Genomic DNA, 20382 nt, shown 5'->3' with positions numbered 1-20382 from the left:
GAGATTAAGTGAAGCAAAAGATATGATTATTTGTCTACCTTCAATATTCTACAGATAGAAAACCAGGACATAAAGTTAGTCCATAGTAGTGCCTTAAAATGTGTTGTTGGTCAGCTATATATATAGTTGATCTTTTTTTAGTATATGAACCCTTCAAATATCACATACAATTTCTGAAAATATAATAAAATATTAGTTTATATGCATTCTTTGGCACATGAAGGCATTCCTCTTATGTGCTTTAAGACTGGTTAATTAATTCCATTTATTGGAATTTCTTTCTTCTGCAGAATCTAGTTTCTCTTCAGGAATAGAGGATCCTTAGCTGGTTTGGACCACCAGGTTATTTTCTTTACAACCACACATACGTTTTATGTATCTAATTATATTTAATCTTAATTTTATGATGTATAGTACCAAGCTTACCATTAAAAGGATAGAATATATTTTGATATAAATACATGACTTGAATGCCAAACGTATTTTAATATTTTTGTTTTGTATCCCAAATTTATGTCCATTTAGGTAGGTATTGATAGATTTTACTTGTTTAAACAATTCTTGCTGTCTATGATAACATTATTACTATGTTTAGTCTTCCTAAATAAAACATATCTTCTTTAAAATCAACTTCAAATTATATTTATATATCTACCAGTCATATCAACTGAAAATTGAAAGAATGTGAAATGAACTGAGATGAAAAATACACCAGGGACTTCTCTTATTTGAAAATAGTAGAAAACACAAAGCTGATGTCTAAAAACGTGACCCTAATATCACTTCAAAATTATATATATTCAAGAGCACTGAGAGGCAACAGTTAAATATAATTGATATAGTTTGCCTTTATTTGCAGATTCTTTGTAAATTAGATGACAATGAAAGAATCTAGAAAATGAAACATACTTAAAAATAAATTTGTTTTTGTAATGGATTTATATGATTGATTGAGCAATCAAAGTTGATTGATTGTAAAAAGCAGAAACTATCCACCGCTTCCATATCTCTGCTGTTGGTCCTACATTTGTGTCTGTTATCATTAGTTTGATCTCTTTTATATATAATTTTAGTTCAACCTTTTTATATTACTGTGTTCCTTGACTGTCACTACTAGAGCTTGAAATTCATTTGCATTTATCAGAGTAGTGTCATCAGAGTACTGAAAGTTATTGATGTTCCTGCCTCCAATTTTAAAACCATGTGCTTCTTCTAATGCATCCTTTTAAGATATTTATTTAGTATATAGATTTAACAAATAAGGAGTGTAGATTCTTATTTCAGTTCTTTGCTGACCTAGAGCCAATCTACTTTACAGTTTTCCTTTGCCTTGGCTTCTTGTTTATGAATAGATTTGTCATATAGGTGCTGTATATATATTTATTTTGTATTATTTTAATTTGTTTTTATGTTCTGTGAGATATGCCCATGATGGTGAACCTATGGCATGCGTTCTGGAAGTGGCACACAGAGCCATTTCTGCCAGCATATGAGCCATCACCTGAAATAGATTCACTGTGCCTCCTGCCAGCCAGCTGATTGTCAGATATCTGCCACACTTGTGCATGGGGTAGGGCACGCAAGAGAGATGTGTATGCATGCCCAAAAGGCGTGTGGCGCACGGGTCATGAGTGAATGTGCAGAGATGCATGGTGTGCACGGAGGGGTCACGCATGCATGTGCAGGGGGCGGGGGGTGCTCACATGCATTATGGGTGCACATACTTTTGGCCACGCGATGATGAAAAGGTTAGCCATCACTGATATATGCTATCCAGAATAATGTGTTGACGTGAGCAGCTATCGAAATAAAATAAGTAAATGAGATGTTCTAGAATTCTCAATGGAAAAAGACTTGGGAAAAGAATGGAACTTTGATGTTATATATGTTGACTGCAGCAAGATTACTTTATGCACAAAAATGAAAGGACATTTTAATCCTCACAATGGATGAATGATTGTAAAAGCTGATGGAGTTAGCAAAGAGGGCTTAATTGACTGCTTTGATAAAAGAAAAAAAAAGTACTTTTTCTGCTTGAAAATGGCTTTTGGAGTTTGTGCTTGAAGTGGAAAAAATGAAACTTTGATTTGGGGTTTTACTGATTACATAGATCTGTTGTTATAGAAATGGCTAGTATATATATTATGTAAAAGTAAAAAGTTGAGGTTTAATGTTGCTTTTTATTTTGGAAAGAGAGTCTGAGTTTCTTCCTTTTTCCCTTCGTCTCTACACTTTTCCCATCTCTTTTTCCTCTTCCACTTTTCATATTATTTGCTTTTGTATTTTTATATTTTATATTATAAACCACTAAAAAGGCAAAGATTAAAAAAAATACAGGAAAGATATGCTGGGATTTTCATTTTGCTAAGCACATTCCATAAATTGCATAATTTGAACACCCAGTGATTTCTTTTTTTTGCACTCTTTAATTTTTTAAATTATCCAGCATGTATCAACAATAATATTGCTGGTTTCTCAGCTTTTTCCAAAACCATTTTAAATATCTGGCAACAACTTTGTCATTTAGGGCTCTAACCTAATCCCAAACCTTATTTTATTATCATATGAAATTAGGGCTATTGTACAATGCTTTACATACTCTGTTGACTATTCTGTTATCTTCCAGATTTGCTGGTATAGTACAATTACTAATTCTTCTTTTGTTGTTTCCCATATTTCCCATGTGTACTCTGCACAGAACTCAAAAAACGTCTAGACAATGGAGAGAAGGATCTGTACATTGACTACCATGCTGACTGTATCAAAAGTAAGTCACACAACCCGCAACTCAGCTTTAACCTTCAACCACAATCCTACTTCAACCAATCCACCATCACCCAAGACTAGGCATGCACGCCCCAACTACCTCAATTCCAACTACAGCTGGCCTTAAATGTAAGCTACTCAATGCAAGAAGCCTTGTGAATAAAATACCTGAATTTCTCCTCTTACTAAATATGGCTAAATTCGACATCATATTTGTCTGTGAAACATGGCTCAATGCATCTCTCCCTGACTCCATTACCACAGTAAGAGACTATCATGTTTACTGATCAGATCATGAAATTCGTAGAGGAGGTGGTGTTGCTATCTTCTATAAAAAGTCCTTACTTCTAAAAAACATCCAAGTTACCCAGGAGCTTGTTCATCCTGAGACCATCATCTGTGAACTATCCTTAAATATCACATTTTGATTCTTACTATGTTACAGAGCCCCTGATTATGACATCGAACATGTAAACAAGCTAAATTCACTACTAACATGGGCAACATCCTGCCCAAACGCTTTTATCTTCCTTGGTGACTTCAATCTACCTCATACTGACTGGACCCTAAATGAATGTACAACTGAACCCATACACACACCCTTCTACAATGCTGTTACAAATCTGGGACTGGAACAACTAGTAACTAACAATACTAGACTAAACAACTGCCTCGATCTCATCTTCTGCAATAGTTTGAATTTAATTTATGGAATACAAATTAAAGAAGCCTTTTCAAACAGTGACCACAATATGATTGACTTTTGTCTCAACATACACCCACACAAAAATCATCACAATGATGGAATCCTGAATTATAACTTCAAAAAAGACAACTATGATCTTATAGACAACGATCTCTCATCCCTTGATTGGCAATCTCTATTCACTGGATGCAATACTGTTGAAGACCATTACAACATATTTTTACTTGAAGTCAAAAGAGTCATCAAATTATATGTACCAACAACAACTCCCCAAACAAACAAACAAAAAAAAACAGATTACCCATAACAATAAGAAAACTTCAATCCAAAAAGAGATCACTCTGGCGGAAAAACAAATCTGGTCATGTTGCCAACTTCAAAAGCCAATACAAAAATTTATGCCACCAGGTAAAAACTGAATGCACCAATTATCACATTAAACAAGAGGAAAACCTTCTACGCACCAATTCCACCTGCACTTTTTACAATTTTGTAAACAACAAACTAAAAGACTCAAGGTCCATCCCACCCCTGATAGGACCTAATGGTAAAGACTGCAAAGACAACACCATTAAAGCCAACATCTTTAACACATTCTTTGGCTCAGTATTTGTAAACAGCAATGGATCATGCCCAGTATTTCCTAGCTGAACCACAGAAAACTACAATGATCTAATACATATCAATTTTATAGAAGACAATGTTAAAAAAGCACTACACAATCTAAAATTATCTCTATCTATTAGACCAGATGGAATATGTGCCTACTTCTTTAAAAAGCTATCCACTGCCATAGCAGAACCTCTAAGCATAATCTTTGAAAAATCTTTCAGGACCAGCTCCTTGCCTAACCTATGGTCACAAGCCACGGTCATCCACATCTTCAAAAAGGGAGACCCCAGCCTAGTTGAAAATTACAGACCAATCTCCTTTTTCTGCATCACCTGTAAAGTCATGGAAACAATTATTAACCAATCCATTATCCTCCACTTAGAGACAAACAACCTTCTCTCAAATAAACAGTTTGGTTTCAGAAAAAAACTATCCTGTAATCTGCAACTATTATTCTGTAAAAACATATGGACTACACAACATGATCAGGACAAAATAATAGACGCAATCTACATAGACTTCTGTAAAGCCTTTGATTCAGTGATACACAACAAACTACTCCTAAAACTAAAATCTTATGGTATCTCTGGACAACTGCATAACTGGATAGAAGCATTCCTGTCAAACAGACAACAAATGGTCAAAATTGGGAGTGTCCTATCAAATTCTGTACCTGTCAACAATGGTGACCCCAAGGCAACGTTCTAGGACCAAATCTCTTCATACTCTACATAAATGACCTCTGTGATCATATTAAGAGCAACTGAGTTCTCTTCGCTGATGATGTGAAGCTGTTCAATACCACAGACAATGCTGCTGCCCTTCAAAAAGATCTTGATTATGTATCAGAATGGTCAATCAAATGGCAACTTCAAATCTCAACAAATAAATGCTCTGTCTTAGATATTGGCCAAAAAAATTCAGAAAATAAAATACAAACTGAATAGTCAAGACCTTGTTGATGATTCAAGCTCTGTAAAGGATCTTGGAATACTCATTTCTAATGATCTAAGTACTAGAGCCCACTGTAACTACATAGCCAAAAAGGCATTAAGAGTTGTTAACCTAATCCTACGTAGCTTTTTCTCTGGTAATATCACACTACTAACTAGAGCATACAAAACATTTGCTAGACCAATACTCAAATACAGCTCATCTGTCTGGAACCCACATTACGTATCTCATATTAGCACAGTTGAGAAAGTCCAGAAATATTTCACAAGAAGAATTCTCCACTCCTCTACTCATTGTAGAATACCTTATGCCACCAGACCTGAAATTCTAGACCTAGAAAACCTTGAATTACGCCATCTTTGGTCTGATCTAAGTATGGTATATAAAATCATACATTGCAAAAACTTACCTGTCAATGAATACTTCAGCTTCAACCATAAGAACACAAGAGCACACAATAGATACAAACTCAAGGTTAATCGCACCAAACTTGATTGCAGAAAATACGACTTCAGCAACAGAGGGGTCAATGTGTGGAATACTCTACCTGACTCTGTGGTTTCTTCCCCAAACCCCCAAAACTTTAACCTTAGACTGTCTACTATTGATCTCACGCCTTTCCTAAGAAGTCTGTAGGGCGTGTGCATAAGCGCACCAATGTGCCTACCATCCCTGTCCTGTTGTTTCTTTATTTATTTTTTATATGTACCCATTTCATGTATTCATAACTATGTATATACTTATACCTATTATCTTGTAAGCGATTGACAAATCAAAATAAATAAATAAATAAAAATAAATATTTGCATAGATTCCATCAATTCTTGTAATCTTCCTACTTGGTGATGCAGTGCAGATTTAACTTTATCTTCTAATACTATAGGTTCTTGTAAGTAAGCAATATATTCTCAGGTATCCTGGATGTTGACAGTTCTATAGAACTTCAATATATTCCTGCCTTTCTTTGATCTTTTTTTTTTAATCAGCTACTGTCCACTTTTAGCATATCAATTTGATTTTGGAGAGCTTTCTGAGCTTGGAAATCTTCTGAAAGGCTTTTTTCTCCATTTTCATCTTTGATGTCTTTACAAATGATATTTTAAATCTTCTAATAGCTCGCTGAAATTCTTAAGATTTTTTCTGAATGCTTTTGTCCTTCAGGGCTTTGCTTCTCTTCTTGGCAATTTCTATAATTTGCTCATTTTCTACTTCTTGGTCTTTGGCAATCACTTTTCATGTTTATCTTTAATGGATTCTTTGATTTCATTGCACAGTTTCTTTGGATGACTATAAATACTGTTCAGAATTTTGAAACCGTTCCTGATGTTCCTCTTGAAAGTAGGAGATATACACTCAAAATCATTGCATGGAAACTGGTTGGCTTTCTTTTGTGCTCTAGGTGTAGTTTTGATTGTGTAATCAAGGAAGAAATAAATGGATTGGCAGAAATTGTTAAATCATTTCCCTGCTTCATCATGGCTTCCTAGGCCATATGGTCCAACTATGTTTTCCTCATATTTCCAGCTTTGATATTTCAGTCTCCAAAAGCAGGTAGCACATATTTCTTGTGTTGTAATCAAGTTTCAGAGTGAAATTGACCATAAATCTTGCAAACCACCTCTTCTGCATCAGTGTCTAGACTATAAATTTGAATAGTCATCATATTAAAAGATTCTCCACAACATTTAGTTAGGCATTGATTGCAGTAGACACAAATACAGCTTTTAAAACACCAAGTATAGTCTTTAATATGCAGCTCCTCACTATAGAAGCAATATTGTTTTTCTGTATATTTTGAATTCTAAATGTATTCTGCATGTCTCCATAAAATAGTCCCCAGGGCCACATGCAGTCTATTAAGTAGCATTGTGTGATCCACTGGTGCTTTTTGAGAACTCAATAAATGCACTTCCACCAATTCACTGCCACCATATCTGCTGCCTTGGATGTCACACTGCCAAGTGCTTCCAATACCTCCCCAGCATTGTTGACTCCACCACTACTATTGCAGAAAAAGCCGCTGAACAGCTGATCTGCTATAAGTTGTCCAAACCTGGTATCTCAATTTAATGATGCCTGAGATGTAAATAAGTAATTGATTTAGTTCAACTTTCATTGTGATAAACTTTTTCATATGCATATGTTTCTTATGTTCCATGCTCTAAATACAATTTTCTCTTTGCAGCTTTGGGTTTTCTTTTCCCACATGGCAATATTGGTAAGGTAGACATTGAGAAAATTTTAATTTAGTCACGTCATAAACATCATTAGTACTGTCAAAGACAGCCAGCATTTTCTCAGGTATAGAAAAGTAGGATATTGCTGTGGTAGCATATTGAGTGCCATCTGACCTGAGGGGCCTATCATCCAACAATATATCATTAAGCCCTTTTTATTGTCTATCCATGTAATACAGGGGTAGTTTACAATTGCCTTCTCTCCTGTACTATGAAATGATGCCTTTGCTGTTGTCACTAAAATGATATTCTGCCTTCCTATAGTTTCACTCTGCAATATAGGTGCCTGCTTGTTTTAGCTGTACAGCTGGGATGATTTTGTCACAGGAAGGAAGCATAGCAGAACTTAAAGGGGGGAAGAATATAGATAGATCCAGCTTGAATTTGAATTCTTCTTATGCATTTATTTGTTTTGTTAAACCTTTCTGTAATATAATATAATAAATGTTACATATATATTTTACCAATCTAGTGCCTCCTATACATATTGGATTTCACTGCTCAGAATTTCCAGTCCCAATACTAGAAATTTGGTCTAGCGCAAGGAAACAACAGCCAATGACTTAATAGCCAGCTGTCAACATCCCAGTCAACATTTAAAAAGCCACATTCAACAAGCCCCGTATAAATACCACACACAGAACAGCCCAAAGCATACACTCTGCTAGAGAGACATTTTCTGAGGATGAGCTCCAGATGATTCTGAAAGCTTAGAAGATTAAACCTCTAGTCCCAGTGATCGACCCAAATTGGATCCTGCAAAGCTGATCTAGTTCATGATTCATTGAGAGTACCAGGATGAGAAATATTGAACAATGAACAAAATACTACCAAAATGAAACACTTTTTGATCCCAATTATTTCAGTCAATGACTTTTCACTATTTATTTCTTTTCCCCTCTTTCTCTCTTCTCTATTATATTGCCTAGCTACAGAGCCTATATCTATGCTGAGCATGCATAGATGCAATGATCTCCTGTCATTGAAAAAGTCTTTAATGTAACATTGGAAACAGAATTAGTCTTGAATATATTGACACTCAGAAAATTAAGAGACATGGGACAGCAATACTTTAATTCTATCATAACATTTAGGGATAGGCTTCTTTAACTTAGTCTGGGACTTATTTACAAGTAAATTATAGATTAGCCTTGTAATCTTTTGTCTTTTAGAACTTCTACTATCTATATTCAATTTGGCATAGTCATTTTTCTGTTATGCTGAATTGATGAAATGTAGGTTTCAAACACTATGACACTTGGCATAGTGATCCAAAGATGTTTCTGCAAAGACGGAGGTGTGTGATTTCTATATACACTTTCTTCAGAAGTCTAGTTCACTCCATTTTTGAGGTTATTAAAATGACTGCTATTTTGCCAGTTGCAGATGTTATACTGAAGTGGTAGAAAAGAGGTATTCATTGTTCACATCCCCCCCTACCTTCCTGTGTTTCATCAGAAGGAGAAACACAATCTTTCAAGCAGAGAGAGATACATGACTTCCAGATGTGCGCACCATTTCTATAAGTCACTGTGGGGATTTCCTGCTTCTGGAACTATACAGGAAGCAGGAAAATAGGAAGTGCTGCAACCATCTTCTTTATTATCCTCCATTTCTGTAGTACGTTTGTAACTACCTTTCTTTTTAATATCTGCAAATCCTTGGCACCTGCGGGCCCTTGGAAATAATGACTACTACTTAGTTATTGTTCTATGAAAAACTATTCCGTAATGCATAAAATATTTTCATCTTTTTTGCAAGATTACATTGGTCTTTGAGTGTGTGTATGCATGTACACCCACATTTAGGACATGGAAGTAAGGTCTGCGGATTCCATGTAAGAATTTTTCAGTATTTGCTGTGGTCCAAAAGAAGCAAAAGTAAAATACCAGTGATATGAACATCATGATTCTAAGGATTTATTGTTAGATTTAGAATATATTACATATTACATAAAATATGTGCTCTTATTTTTAGCTGATCATGCTGTACCAGAGGGGAGGAAATGCAATTAAAATAAAAATGACACATTAACTAGTATTTCTGAAGGCAATTTTTCTGGAATTTAAATGGTGACCTCGGTGGAAACCATAAATATAAAATTCATATGTGTTTTACTTCCTCAATATAATTACCTATCACAAGGTCTGTAATCGAAATAAAATTCTTTATGGAGCAAAAATATGGTAAAATAGCATAAAGTAGCTAACTGCCCTGAAGGATACATCAAAGAAAGGTATGTTTTCTAATTTTAAATTAGAGTCATGTAGAACATATCTGACGTGGTAATCCTATCAGGATGTTTGATTTTATTAAATTTTCTTCATTGAAAGCTTCCTACTCCTGCTGCATGGAAAAAGAGCCCCATATGAACTGAATATATGTGAATAATCACCACAATCTTCCATAATTTTCCTCTTCACTTCATTCTTTGGCAATAAAATCCCCAAGTTGGCAAGAAGCCTGTGTATACAAGACCTGTGGGATCAGAGGTGAGGGGCTGGCACAAAGAGGAGGAAATCAGCTTATTTTCCAAAGCACCAGAAGACAAGACAAGAAACAATGAATGGAAACCAATCAAGGAGAGAAGCAACCTGGAAATAAGGAGAAACTTTCTAACAGTGAGAACAATTAACCAGTAGAACAGCTTGCTTTCAGAAATTGTGGGTGCTTCATCACTGGAGGGTTTTAAGAAGTGATTGGACTGTCCCCTGTATGAAATGGTGTGGGGTGCCCTGCTTGAGCAGGGGGTTGAAGCCCTTCAAGGTCCCTTACAGCTCTATTCAGATTGTAATGGAATTGCTCTAACTAATTATAAGAAATCTACTTGTCTCAGCAGTTTTCTACTGCTATTCCTCTGTATGCTTCAGCAGCTTTCAATATAGCTTGGTAACATTTCTTGTAAAAGGAATTTGGTAGAAGTCTATTGATACTTGTATTCCCAAGGCTACAAGTTCAAAAGAGTTCTCCAACTTTCTTGAGATTGGCCTCTTTTGTTCCTTAAGAGAGGCAAATATATTGGACCTTCATTCAGCCAAAGTGAAGATGATTAACATAGAAAACCCTACAAGCACTTTTTGTCCTTCTTGCAAGGAGAATAAAAATTTAGTAGATCATAAAAAAATATGTTGCCCTTGAATGATATCAAAAGTAGCTGTCTCACTTTGTATCATGGAACAGTTGCCCCACTCTGAGCTTAAAAGATATTTTCTGTGTGTAAACAGGAAGCCAAAAATCCCAGTTAACTCATTCTCCTGGATAGCGTTTGTAGAGTGTGTATGTCAAGGAATCACACAGCTGGTGTCCAAATTGAGTCAGAGACACTGACATGAACCACTTTTATATAAATAAATATATTTACAGTATATAAGATAAGCAAACAGGACAGGAGCATCATTAGGTAAATCAATACAGCAGGAAAGGCATAAGGTAAATCATAGAGATAACACAAGGCACACAGAGGAAAAAGGCAGGAAACAAGGAAATTCCCCCTTTACTCTCACAGCAACCAATTACAGCTTGTATTCCCTCATGTAGTGACCATCTTTCTTTAACCAATTAGCTCTAACTGAGTGATCTTACTCATTGTCCAATCCTTCACTACTCCAGCTATTAAATTTTATATATTTGACATTTTTAGAAATTTGTCTATTAAATATCCCCAATAGGAAGAATTCTGGTTTTAATTCAATTTGCTCCACCGTTATTTCCTCTAACCATTTTTTTATTCTGTGCCAATATCTTTGGGCTTCAGTGCAGGACCACCACATATGAAAGAATGGCACTCCCAAATTGGGAATTATACTATAGTACAGCCTCCTTACTCTGGTTGAAAGAGTGGGTAAATCTGTCGAATAAAAGGATCTTATTTTTAGAAGGCCATGATTTACAGAGGGGATGGCATGCATTTTTATGGGACACTGGGAAAATTAAGCAGAAGTATTTCCACAGACATATAATTAGAGATTCCTTATTGGCTAATTGGAACAAAATTTTAAAAAAAACATTATTCAAAAATCCCAATCTGGATCTCAACGATCGAGGCGATGATACATCCAAATAATCCAGATCTTAATAAAATGATAAAATACAAAGACCTTCTTGATGCTCAAGGAACTTTAAAATCATGGCAAGATCTCCAAGAACAAGGGTTACAACTAGACAGGTGGACTTACTTGCAGATTCAAAATAGATATAGCCAGGACAAGAAAATTTTTGGAATTTATACTAAGGCACAACAATTAGATAAAATTCTATTAGGTCCAGATAAAAAAAATAACTAAATTTTATAATTATTTATTAGAGATGGAATTAGAAGAGAAAGTAGTCAAAGGCAACATGATAGCTTGAAGCAGAAACATAGGACGTAGCATTACATTATTAGAATGGGAAAAGGTTTGGACAAGGAATAATAAAATTACAAAATCAGAAGCATAAAAGAAAATGCCTATAAAATGTTTTCTAGATGGCATCTCTCACCCTCGAGAATAGCGAAAATGACTCCTAACATGAATCCGAATTGCTGAAAATGTAAAAAGAAACAGGGAACATTCCAGCTATTAAATTTTAAATATTTTAACAATCCAGTTTTCTGGTAAAGCCAATAGAGCTTCCTCATTATTACTTGCTCAGTTTTTCCACTATGTTTGGTCCAGTTTCTCAATCTCTCTCTCTATCCCTCCCCCCCTCCCTCCTTCTGCAATTGATTGATTCATTGATTGAATTTATAAAGCCACCCAGCTTCCCTAACACTTTGGGAAGTATACAATATTTAATATTTTAGTAGATTAATACTTTAGTAGATTAGTATTCAAAAATACAAACAAAAAAACACACACATATGTAAGCCCATGGTGTCCATGTTTCTACCTGCTATCGTAGCTACAACTCTAAATTTTATTTCTCTAAGTATGATTAATTCTGGATTACTGTTTTTTTAAAAAATTTATGTAGTCTTCTACATTAAACTGGCACCCATCCTGTTACAAACATTCTGTTTTTTATTTCTTTTTCCTCACAAACACAAGCAATGTACTCTCTCTGTGTGTCTTTCTTTGTCTCTATTGCTGTCTCTGTCTCTGTCTCCAGTTAATTTTCACAGTACAAAACAGAACAGATATTATTATTTCTATTTCATATTAGTATTGTATTACTGAAATGACCAAATTGTAAGGCTTATCTTCTAAGTTGTAAGGCTATAACTTTGCAATTTAGCTTTCCCCCCCTTTTTTTTGCCAAGCAAATTATTTTCAAATATACAGAACTTATTTTATTAAGCTACATTAAATGAGAATAAGTAAAGGTCCAGCTGTTTCAGATCTTGGTTTTCTTTTATTCCATTCTCTAAATGAATCTCAGTTCTCTGAGTAGGAATTCTAGTTTGTTTAAATTCTTTGCCCGATAGTTGCTTTTCCATTAATGTTTAATTCAAAATTCCTGCAAGGAAAGATATTCTACATTTTTCTTGAATAAAATATTTTCGAGTATCATTCTAAATATTGTTGTCCCTATTCTTAAGTAATTTCATTTCCCTCTTCATCCAGGATCTAAGCTGGTATCAAGTGCTCCCTGTACGCCTTTTCTTCATGTCTCTATTTTAGACAGTCGGGCCCTTCCTGAATGTGTTTGACTATCTGTTGCATCTATAGATAAAGGCATGCCACAGGCATGAACGTATCTAACCATGACAACTCAAATATTGAATGCTATGAAGTATTATATATTTTTTACTTTCAATAGAAAAAAATTGAAGCTACAGCTGCTTTGCCCCAGTTTTTCACTTTTCTAGGCAGCTTTCAAATGAGTTTATTATTATTAGATTAGCTCTTGTCATCACTTCTTTTCTGTCTCTTGTAGGTGCCTCCCATGGTCATTGCTGACTCCAGGGCCCCTTGTTGTCAGTTTTTTAGATTAATGACATTCCCATTCTACTTAAAATTTAAAATATTTATGTTTGCCATTGACAATATGTCTCTGTAAGCTGCTGATCTCTTTTCTTTTTCTTGAAAATGCGTAACTTCATAATGTAGCCTCCTACCCCTTTACCTTTAGACAGATCCCATTGTACATTTTCCCCTTAGGCAATCAAATTAGTCAGCATGTCCAGTTTGGTTATTTAGCTTTCGATGATAAGTATTTTTATAATGGCAAAAACACATATAAAATGCAAACTTAAAATAGTTCTATAAATGAATATTTCTGTTGCAAAAAATGTTATGTCACCAATGCCACATCAAGAATATGTTTAGAAGGCCTTTTGGTTGTGCTTCTGTCAAAGATGGACCAGAGACTGCGATCGTGCATGGCTTTGATCCGTGCTTCCCCTGTTGAAAGGGTCCCTATGGGACCGGATCCATCTGACCCACCTCCGAGGGGTGGGGAAGAGGGGGAGACTGCCAGCTGGGTTGAGGGGAGCTGCATCTCCCCTCCCTGGCTAGGTACACTTCCCTGGAAGACAAGGAGAAGCGGCATTTTTAATGGCTGCCCTGAAGACGGGAAGCTGCCAGGACCTAAGTGTGTGCTGGAGCATTGAAGTGGTGAGTGGTGTATAACCAGATAAAAGATCTTTAACTTTTTTTTGACAACCCCGAAAAGCAGAAAGAAAGAGACCTCATTTAAGAGCACGACAGCGGTGAATGGAAAATAAGAGGAAATTACAAGGTAAATTAAAAAACTGGAAATAAGAGAACTACAATGAAAGCAGAGGTTAAATTTGGAATAATATACAGAATCTGGCATTAATTAGGCATTGAATAGAATGCTGGATTTGCCTGGAATTGAATATATTAAACAAAAACAAAAACTAATGGGTAAAAATTAACATTAATATTACTGAAAAGAAGTGGGGGGAAGAACTTTGAAAAGTTGAAGTGATATAGAGCACTATCTAATTGTTAAAGACATTTTCTCTTTTATGATTTTTATGGAAAATTACTGAGCGTACAAATGTATGAAAGAGAAAAGAAATGAAATAAAAGAATATAACATAACAAGAACCCCAGAAGCCTAAACAAAGGGGGGGAACAGCAGCAAATGATAAGCGAATGTAACATCTTGGGACTGTTTGGTGTTGACTGTGACAAGAAGACAGAAGGAAGGGAAATTGAGATAAATGGAGATCTTTGGCAAGGACTACAACAAAAAAAACCTCTGACTTTTAATAAAATAAAGAATAATTTTAAAAATGCAAGAAATAAGTAAAGAATTTAAGTCAGAACTGAAAACTGTGAGACTATTGGATATACTGGCAGGCAAAGTAATGGCAATGCAGTTTGCAGAAGAACAAAGGAAACTTAGAGAGGAGGAGTCTTAAGGAAGAGGAAAGCAGCTCAGAGGAACATGGAGACCAAGGGATACTGCTAGGATACTGCATAAAAGCAACCAAACCTAAGACACTGACGATAGGGGTAACAAATAAAAGAGAAAATGTTCCCAAGACTAAGCAGTAGAAGAAGAAATTCTACAAGAAGAAACTCCCAAAAAGAGAACAGGAAAGGGTGGGGGAAAAGATAGCAGATAGGCAGATGAAAATAAGAATAATATTAGAGGGAAAAAGAGGCATAAAGAGGAAAGACCGGGAAAACCTAGAAAACGGAAAGCTGGCTAAAACTAAAAGAAAGGACAAGGCTGAGAGATTTAGAGATAAGGGCTAGAGATAGTATAAAAGGTAGATACCACATGGAAATGTATATTGGTATTTTTCTTCTTCTTTTATTAGAAATACAAATTGGGGAGATTGAAGTTTAAAACTTACCAGGAATTACCCTAAGATTATATAACTATATATGAGTTCTATTGTTATTAATCCTTTCATATATATGTGCGTGTGTGTGTGTGTTTTTTTTTTCCTAAGTTTTCATGGGTACTTACATGTATGATATTCAGCTTTGGCGATTAGACACTAATTAAACACTAATCGCCAGAACAAAATGCCTGGCAGACAAGACACACATAAAGACAGAACTATGCGCCCTGACTAAAGTACTGACAGCTAACGGCTTCCACAAAAGCAAAATCACCAGCTTGATCCACAAAAACACACTGAGACATAATGGAGAACTAGAAGATGAACAGACATATGGAACAGCTGTCCTGCCCTACATAAGAGGTACTACAGACAAAATCAGTAAGATACTACACAGGCATCACATCAAGACTGCCTTGAAAGCAGACAGAAAAATAGCAGCCATCCTAAGAAACCCCAAAGATAAAATTGACCTGGAAAATCAAGGCATATATGAAGTTCCCTGTGCATCATGCCCTGCCACATACATTGGACAGACCAATGGAATAATAAGTACCCACTGGATGAATGCAAAAATGCAGTAAAAAAGCTGGAACACACTTCCTCACTAGTCCAACACATGAAAGCAAAAGGTCATAGCATTGACTTCAATGGCACCAAAACCCTAGCCACTATAGAAAACCCCAGCCACAGAATTATCAGCAAAGCCATAGAGATTGAAAAAAGACCTGAAAGCATGAATAGAAGAGATGATTCCACCAGACTGTCAATCATTTGGAAGCCTGCACTCACAAACAAAAAAATCTCCACACTACAAGCCAGGCAAGCACCTGGGCACAAGCAGATTCCCCCCGATACCTCCAGCTCAAACACACCCCAACCAGGCACCCAGATGAAACCTAGCTTCCTAATAAATGATAGCCGCCCATTTACCCAAGCCAAGCTGCATTAAAGGCTTCCAATAAAGTAACACAATGTTGCCAGCCAATCAAGACACAAAAAGAGCCACAAAATAGACAGAAGATATTAGAAACACCAATCAAGCAGAACACAGCAAACTCCAAGACCAATAAACACAGACCAAGACTCCCAACCAATCAGGATGAAGAAAAAACCATTCTGGAAAAAACCATTCTAGGCTGCCCCAAATTTAAATCTGAAACCACTGTAAAAGTCTGACTCACAGATGAACACTATACAGAAGCCTGATGATGGCAGATGAGATTCTGTCAAAATGTTCCTACAACTTTAAAAGCACAACTACAATGACGTGGGAAAATACCCGAACAAAGCTGAATGCCATACATGTAAGTACCCGCGAAAACTTAAGATATATATATATATATATATTCTAGAACATGCAATTGATTATTTAAATGATAACAGAAAAACAGAGAACATGGCAAACTGGGAGAGTTTGTATAGTATTACCAATAAAAAGTGTGAATTATACAAACTTTATATGTTAAATTTGGTGAAATGGAAGCAAAAAGTGAAATTTAATTTTCGGTTTTTCTTTCTTTTTGGGGGGCATACATGTAATATAAAATGTAATTGATTATATAAAGGACATGAGAAAATAGAAAATATGATAAATTAGAAGGTAAAATAATTATAACGAAAGTAGTTTATTATAATTAAAAGTAGGGGAATGAAAACTTATTGTAGGTAAATCTTGGCTAAGTGGAAATAAACAAATTGAAATGGTTAAATGAATATCTCTGGAATAAATATAAGATATATTGTAGATTGGGGGATATACCATGTGGATTTTAAATATATTAGTTTTATTTTATTTTTACTTTTTTATTGTTTACTATATATTGGTCTTGAGAAAGTTAATGATGATAATAATGTATAATGTAAAATAAAATGGGTGGTAAGCTGAAAATGGAAATAATAGGGAATAAGGAATTGAAAATATATGTGAGGATGAAATGATCTTGATATTGAACTAATGAATTGAAATATGAAATGGAAACTTATTTAAAGATTAGTGGAATGGATAACGACTTGATGTGATGTTAAACAAGAAAGTTGAAAATGTAATTATGACTATGCATAAATGTTGTAATCTGGAAACATGTTGCTCACTTGAAGAGATGTGTAAAAAAATAAAACTTTTTATTAAAAAAATATGTTTAGAAGAAGGAAATACAGAGAACTAAAAATTGGAAGAAGTGAAAAAGGCAGAAGACTATCAGGACAGATTAAAAAGAAAGACAAGTGATCTGAATTGCCATTGAAATGGTTAAATCAAGAATATTGCTTTATGCTTTTAGGAAATTTTCCACTGACTAGCTAATAAGAGTTTTTTTACTGGACCCTGAAATGCATCTTCATTTGTTCCAAGTCATAATTTGGGGGATGTAGAAGGTAGAAAACTGTTTACATCACATTGTTCCCCTTGGAAGAAAAGCTAGAAAAAAATGCTGAAATATGATGGTTTTCTTTTGCTATGTCATCAACTTTTACAATAATTTTATAAAGAAAGACAGCATTATTTTGTCAGAATTTTAGACCTTAGTGGAAGATGGATGTACTTATTTTCTTTTTAGATCTATTGAAAATAATCCTTGTTTGTTTATTTGTTTGTTTCAGTTTATACATCTCAATTTATGTCTCTGGGTGGCAAACAGCAGTTAAAAATATACAATAACAATAATATCACAAATACAATTCTTCTGCCAAGATAAAATCATCCCAGTATCAACACAACCAACCCCAGGTTTTGTCACATTTCTGACTCCCATGCCTGATGGCATAATTAGGTCATCAGAGCTATCCCAAAGGCTATTACAGTTGGGACTAATCTAATCTCTAGAGGGATGTTGCTCTGTCAGGTGCCATGACAGAAAAGTCTGTCTTCCTAGGCATTAAATGGAACTCTTTAATGGATGGGATTTGTAATATGCCTGTTCTGCAGAATCTAGACAGATAGACACAATTGAGAAGGGACAATTCCTCAAATAATCCAGCCTCATGCCACGAAGAGCTTTATGTCATTACCACCACTGAAATGAATCCAGAAGCACACTGTCCACTAATGTAGCCCACAAAGGAGAAGTGTAACGTGCTGATTAAAGAGCACACATACAATTACTCTCTACACCACTGCATTTTGCACCTGTTTCACTTTCCAAATATTATATAAAACTCATTGTAATAGTCTATTTGGGAAGTGACAAAGGAACAGGTGACCATGAACAGAGCTTCTCAATCATGGAATAGGCACAATTGCCAACTCAAAGTGGTGCAAAAATCCTCACGGCCATTGCTGCTACCCTATTTAATACGTCCTCTTTCACTTTGGAAGTTTCCAACAGTAAAAAATTCTACACTGCCACAAAATAACAATAAAAGAACAAAAATAGCCTGGCTGCATCTTCCATTGGCCAAAATTGAATTCATCTAAGGGGAGAAAAAGTGTATCTGAGAATGACTTGTCATGATTATAACTTCAAAGGAATTCAGCTCTAATCTTTCTGAAAAGTGAAATTATTCGAACATGGCTTATAAATTAATGTTAACTCTAGGATTAGAAATAAGAGGAGAAAAAGAGAAGAAGAATAAGCTAATAAAATGGCAAATCTACAAAAAACAAAAAATGTTATTGTTTGAAAACCCTTATTTCATTTAGTAATGCAGAAGAAAAGAATAATATTGTATAATTCCAGTGATAATGTGGACAACTAGCTATGTCTCCATCTAAATCCAGGCTTAGTTAATCATCATTCTTTCCAATTCTATATCTTCTGTTCAACTACCCTCTTCACTGCCCCAGTCCATGTCATAACCAGAGAAGAAAAACCTTGCAATGACTGAAGTAAGCTTACAATTCCATGTCTCCTGGCCTATTGCTATTGTGTTTATAATTAGAAGAGCACCAAGGGAACAAGAAATTTAGTATTAATACAGGGTAACCTTAGTGTTAACAGAAATCAATTAATGTTCTCTGCTAATGGTTGCCTTTTATTCTAGGATGGCATTTATATCTCATCCACAAAATAATTTCAATCAACTCAACTTCTGGAACCTATTCCCACATAAAAAAAAATCCTACCCAAGATGGAAGCTAGAAGACATAAAGTGCTATCCATCCATCCATTCATCATCTATCTTCAGAGCAGCATAGGGAACAGATGTCAGTGTAGGTATAAGGCAACATTGTAGAAGTCTTTTTGGAACATTATGGAAATAGCTTTATTTATTTTACAGATCTCTGCCAGCTCAGTTTATTTACTATTTATTATTAAGTGTACATGTTGCCTATTCAGCTGATGCTCTCTCATTGTTGTTTAAGAACACATTTACAAAAATGTGTAAAATGAAGCAAAATAATAAATAGTGTTTCCCCAATTGGGTGTTTTCTAGATATACAGAACTGCATTCCTCACACTCTGAGCAAGTCTGGTCACTAAATTCTTCAGTTGTTTCCCAATATCACTGCATTGGTGGTAGGCAGCAAAAGTATATCTTCTCTGTTTCTTCAATTCTCTGAACTCCTCCACTGAACTGGATCATATGGAACAGACAGAGAAATGGGGAAAATTTGAATGCAGAAAAAGATGAAGCACAATGAAGCAAATAAGTGTTCAAACTGTTGTAGACCCGGGAAAGCAGAGGTCATTTCTCTTAACATCTCACTCTTTTTCTATTACCTACTAGGAAAACTACATTTCTTTACCTCATAATAAGAAATGTTCTGAAACATGCCTGCAAGGGGTCTTGTTTAAAAAATATAAATACTTCATATCTGTTTTCAGTTCTATTTTGAACCTTAGATCTTCTTTTGTACTTCCACTATCCTTGTTTTGTGATAAATAAGTAGATGCTAAACTTGGTTCCTTGTTTTACCTAAAAGTGCTACAAAGTTAAGCCGTTAACTTCATATTTGTTCATGTGTATCACAAAAAACATTTATAAATTGGTAAGTCTGATTCATGTCACAAACAGATGTTTTTGATTCTTGCAAGATAAATCGGAGAATGAGGAATTCCTGTGACATATAGACTGTGCACTATTCAGAGTAATATTTTAGAAACATTGTCCTAGGAAGATCACTTAATCATTGGATGATAGGCAAATTATATAAATAGGACAATTTTTTTTAAAAAAAGTTCCTTTGATCTGCATTATTTGAAAAAAAAAATAGACCTAGAACTTTTATCCTTAGATCCTAGGATCCTAGGGCAGGAAGAGTGATATCTCTAGAAGGATATTTTAATACATCTGAATATGCCCAAATTTACAGTGCATTTCCAAGTACAACAGTTCTAGTGGTTTCGCTAGATTTTCTTCTTCTGTAACACAAAAAAAAAATCTAAGTCCTAATAAAATAGGATCCTGAATAAGATATTCTA

Source organism: Pseudonaja textilis, chromosome 8, assembly GCF_049901715.1.
Source record: "Pseudonaja textilis isolate UNSWEBS1 chromosome 8, rPseTex1.2, whole genome shotgun sequence".
Lineage (NCBI taxonomy): Eukaryota > Metazoa > Chordata > Lepidosauria > Squamata > Elapidae > Pseudonaja > Pseudonaja textilis.
Note: the sequence above shows the minus strand (reverse complement) of the source record.